The sequence below is a fragment of the Arachis duranensis genome, chromosome 1 (assembly GCF_000817695.3).
Source record: "Arachis duranensis cultivar V14167 chromosome 1, aradu.V14167.gnm2.J7QH, whole genome shotgun sequence".
Taxonomy (NCBI): Eukaryota; Viridiplantae; Streptophyta; class Magnoliopsida; order Fabales; family Fabaceae; genus Arachis; species Arachis duranensis.
The window spans coordinates 2,576,857-2,582,118 of NC_029772.3; the positions used below are offsets into that span (position 1 = coordinate 2,576,857).

The 5,262-nt window shown below is 37.3% G+C and overlaps 1 protein-coding gene across 4 annotated transcripts in view; it reads right to left on the minus strand.

The window, feature by feature from the left end:
* The window catches only part of LOC107469712 (uncharacterized), a 12,109-nt gene extending 7,153 nt beyond the window's left edge, over positions 1-4,956 (minus strand). For 2 of the 4 annotated variants that reach the window (XM_052259726.1, XM_052259717.1), the window contains exons 1-2: positions 4,547-4,956; positions 4,217-4,280 (exon numbers count right to left, since the gene is read on the minus strand). The gene's annotated coding sequence lies outside the window, so the exon portion shown is untranslated. Of the gene's footprint in view, positions 1-4,216; positions 4,284-4,546 lie in introns of all 4 variants that reach the window. The other 2 variants (XM_052259720.1, XM_052259728.1) reach the window with 2 other exon arrangements.
* Positions 4,957-5,262: the final 306 nt, after the last annotated feature.

Genomic DNA, 5,262 nt, shown 5'->3' on the forward strand with positions numbered 1-5,262 from the left:
GGAGAAAGAAAAGAGATCTGTTATTGTCAGCCCTCCATCCTCTACATTAGGCTAAAGCGGCTATCAAGTAATCCTAATAGAATCTGCCCTTGAATTTTCGTGTTTGGTTTGCAACCGGCCAACCGTTGGAATTCCTGTCTTATTGGCCGCTCTTCGCGCTTTGCCATCAACTTCACCCAATTTTGCATTCATTAAGCATAGCATGGATTTTCATAGTGATAATCTTTTTGCTCATTTGCTAAAGGGCACACACAAAATTGTAGTATTTTATTTTACATCGATTATTGCTTATTTGTATACAATATCAATTGGTGGATGCATTCCTCCAATTCCAAACTAGATGAAAGTATGCTCTTAAGTATTAATGTAAAGTTTATTATCAAATGTGTGTGTGATTGATAAAGACACAAATTATATTCTATGAATCCACACAAATGTAAAATGTTACATTATCATAATGCATACTTGAAGGATGAAAACTGAATTTTATATATGCTTATTACTACTATTTCTATTTCATTTTATCCATTCTTTTTTTTAAGTTCTTAAGATAAGGTATTTTGAAAGTCAAAAAAAAAAGGAGAAGGTATTTTTTGTACAATTTGTATATAAATAAGCAAAAGAATGATAGTGACAAAATAAAAGGGATTATAGAAATATTTTTCATGTCTTAGAATCATTGAATAGGAATTATAAGAATATCTTTCATTGAATATTTATAGTTTCACTGAATTTTCAATTAAGTCCCTATATTTTTTTTCTTTTCAATTAGGTCCCTAAGGGTATAAAAGTAATTTTACAATTCACTAACATTTTTTTGACGTTTAACGTTAATAGGGACTAAATTAAAAAAAAATTAACGTATAGGGACCCAATTAAAAGGAAAAAAAGTATAAGGACCTAATTGAAAATTTCGCAAAACTATAGAGTCCAACAGAGTAATTAAACCTTATGTTAACTAATGAACTATGAGTATGGCAATCTGATATTCTCTGGCTCCTTGATTTATTTGCAGGAAAAGTATGGTCCAAAGGAGCAAGTCAAGAATGGTGCACCTGCAAAGCCTAACAAGGATGGCAACAAGCAAAAGCCTGTTGATATCAATGTCGGTTTGTCCGAATGCCCTCCATGGTTTTGTAGGTATATATACACCATTTCAGTACTTTCTAATATTATTGGAGTTGCTCATAGGCGCTTGTTTCACATTATAAAAGTGAAACTTACTGAATATTCTTCCTAGTATTTGTTAAAACTTAAAACACCTTATTCTTTGGTACCAAGATTTTCTAAAATAACTTAACTTGAAAACAGTACATCTATTTCTACAGTTCTACATGTTACTTATTTTAATCAATATTTCCAACTGGCTAACTATTGCACATAATGAAATAATGAATTATAACAATTTGCTTTTCTTTCTCTGCTGGCTATTTGAATTGTTGTATTTTGCTTTGTCATGAATTGTGTAACTCTTTTTCGTTCCTATTCAAGGTTCTGAAAACCGGGCCGGTCATCAAACTATTCTAGTGACTAATTTATTAGTCCAACCGGTCAACTGTGGTTCAACCAAAATAACCGTTTTATAATTAAATAATAAATAAAATATAAATAAACACACTAAGATTAACAAAAATTAACTATATTTAACTAAGATTAACAAAATTTTCAAACATAATTTTAACAAGATCAGCACAATAATTAACGTGCTTTAACAAAAATTAACAGTGTTTCAAACCAATTTTAACAAGTTCAACACATCAAGGTCAATAAAATGAATCTATCTAGTAGGGGCTTAGTTCTATTAAAGATTAAGGCGAAGGAATAAACTCTGGGCCCCGAGGTAAGATATAGTGTGTGCAGCGACTGCCTTCTCCCCGTCCCCCCCTTCGTCGGGGGGTGCTTGTGTGGGGGGTGTGCCACCTGAACCTGAAATCGGGCTTGAAGCTCTCGCCTTACCAACGAGCCGACAGCTGATGGCTGTTGGCCAAAAAACTTGAGCGCCCCTACGCGAGCCTTATTGAAAAGGTCCCTTACTATAGAACAAAGCAAGGGATTGAGCTGCGCAAAAGCCTAAACTCTACATCACCCCTATAGAAAAAAAAAGACACTGAATGAGCACTGTCAACTCTCTAATTGCTTAATAACCTCCTTTCCTTCCCAACACCTTCAAAGTAATCTCTAGCTCATCCCACAATAAGTTATATCAATTAGAAATTATCAACCCACATTCATTTTGTATGCAAAAACAGTTTTAACATGGAAAGCTTCATTGCAAGAATGCAAGAATTCAAGTCGGTGTGCAGGTCCTCGGACAGCAAATCAATACAAACATTCAAGAAAAAGAAAGACAACACAGCAACAACACAACAAAGAATCAAAGGAACATTTAAAAACACAGCAACAACACAACACCTATAAGAACATTTAAAACAAAGCAACAAAGAAAGAAATATCTAAGAATCAACATTGCTGAGAACAATAACTTGAACGTGTATGCTCAAAGAATCAAAGGCTAAGCTTCACTGGGAAAGTGAAGAACACCCAACTGAAGGAAACTTCAATCACAGCTTAAACAAAAATTCACAATCCCTTTAAATTGAAGCAGCAAGCAACTTGAGAACTAAAACAAGGTTAACAAGGTTAAGCAGTGAACTAAATCAGCGTAATTTTAACAAAGATTAACCGAACTAAATCAACTAATTATTGAATGATTCAATCCAAAACAAGAAAACAGTATAATACAGCACAGGAGTAAAGCTAATCAATGATTCAAATTTCAATCTGAGTAGCACTAACAATCCAAAAAAATCAATGTTCTAGGAGAATCTCAAAAAAATCATTGAATCAAAGTTCTGGGCAAAGATCGAACGAAAATTTTTTAAAAAATGAAGTCATTGCCTTCGTGAGTTCGAGGAAGACGCACCAATTGTTGAACGAGGAAGAAGCGCAGAGCCGCAGACGACCGGACGAAGACACAGTGGTGTATAAGCACAACGGACAGCAGCGTTAAGTGAGACCCTTGCGGCGGTGGGGGAGTAACCTAGGGTTTGTGTTTTGGGGGTGGGGGGCTGTACACCTGTATCTGAATGAGGAGGAGGAGAAGTGGGGAACCTGCGCGACGGAGGCTTCCACGTTCGCACGGTGGCTGCGCAATGGAAGAGAAGGTTGCGATGGCTGCGGCGCTATGGAGCCATGGAGGGGAAGTGAGGGAGCAGGCATTGGCTGTTCGAAGTTCCAACGGCGGCGGTAGCAGGCGGGGGCAGGACGGACGACCTGGAGATCGATGAGGGAGCCCTGGACTGAGTGTGAGAGAGGCACTGAGGCAGAGGCGCGTTCTGGATCTAGATTCGGTTCTGGAGTCTAGACAATGGAGTCTGGTCAGGGCTAGTTAGTGTGCAGCACAGTGAAACGACGACGTTTGGTTCCTTATTAAAAAAATCGGCCGGTCACGGTTTGGTACGACCGACCGGTCCCAACCGGTTTTTAAAACATTGGCAAAACCCTTGAAAAAGAAAAATATTTAGTTTGTGAATGGCGGGCGCTTGGTATAGAAAAACGTTGTGCACTAATACTAGGGGTGTTCACGGTGCGGTTTGGTTCAGTTTTTTAGAAAAAAGTCATCCAATCTAATTGTTTTATTAAACTGCGGTCAGTTTGGTTCGGTTTGGTTTGGTTCGGTTTGTTCGGTTTTTCAAATAATATATGTTAGATGTGTTTTGAATTTAGCAACTATGTGCAACTTTTCCCACTTCTTCATGAACATACTTCAATTAAAACAGTATATACAGTATCATTTCACCAAATTTCTATAACACTCAAAAACACAAATCTACTGCTTCCAGCTAGCAGGAAAAGAGTCTTTATTAAGAATATATGCACTTCTCTTTTCTACAGCTTTATACAAGTTCAAAGTTCAAACAAAACTCAACAGTGAGCCAATTGCTAACTCACCAATATGAATCTAACTTCAGCATCTAAATTAGTCTCAATAAATTCTCACCAAAGCTATTTTGCAGTTTTTCATTCAAACAGCATGTGAACTTCTAAGTAACACAGATGGCCAGTAAAAAAGCATATTGATAGTTTATCTATGGAGAAAATTTGAGAACAACAAACCTATTGGCACATAGGTAAGACGCCTTATGTTCTTTTTGCATTTTGAAATCTTAGACATAGGTAAGGAAATTTTGAACATAAAACAAGCCATTTAACTTACAGCACACTCCAAACAGCTTTCTTTCCCAGTGAAAGCCTCTCTTTCATTGTCCTTCTCACATTTTCTGCTTCAAAAATCGGAAGCAAAAACACAACAACAAATACATTGAACATTGAACAATGAACGGTGAACAGCAATCAGAAGCAATTTTAGTAAATCAACAACAAATAAATTAAACAATGAACAATAATCAGAAGCAATTTCAGTAAATCAACAACAAATAAAAATGAGCAACAATCAGCAAATAATATACACTGAAACAGAAATTGAACAACAATGAACAATAATCAACAACAATGAATCAATGATTATTGAACAGAAATTGAATACCTAACTCGGAGGCTCCATATCTGACTTGATTCGGTGGCTGGGTGCTGTCCGCGAGGCCAGAAACGATGCTGTGGGTGGCTGGGTGATGCTGTCTCCGCGAAGCCAAAAACGGTGCTGTGGGTGGTGCTGTCCGCGACGGTGGTGCTGGCTGGTGCTGTCCGCGAGGAGGTGCTGGGAGGAAGGGATCGGCGGCGCTGGGAGGAAGGGATCGGCGGCGCTGGGAGGAAGGGTTCGGCGGCACTGGGAGGTGGTGGGAGGAAGTGGGTTGGCGCGGGCTGGGAGTGGGAGGTGCTGGGAGTGGGTTTCGAGAGTAGAGTGCAGACTGCAGAGTGAGTGTTGCGGCTAGGTTTAGGTCACGTTTGGGTGGGGGTTTGGGAAGGGTTGGTTTTGTTAGGCTTTTGTGAACGGGTTCGGAACGGTTCGGTTAAGGTTTTCAGCGTCAGAACTAAAAATAAAACTGAACTGCAATAAAAATAATAAAATATGATTTTTTCGATTTTTTGGTTTTTGATTTGTTCAATTTTCAGTTTTTTCAATTCGATTGGTCGAATTTGTTCGATTCGGATCTATTTTAAACATCCCTAATTAATAAAATCGATTTTTAGTTTATTAATTTAATCATAAATTATGAATTGAATGGATAGAATCGATTCAACTTAAATAATTATATAAAATTTTATTCTTTTTATAAAAATATTTTTTATTTTATTTTTATA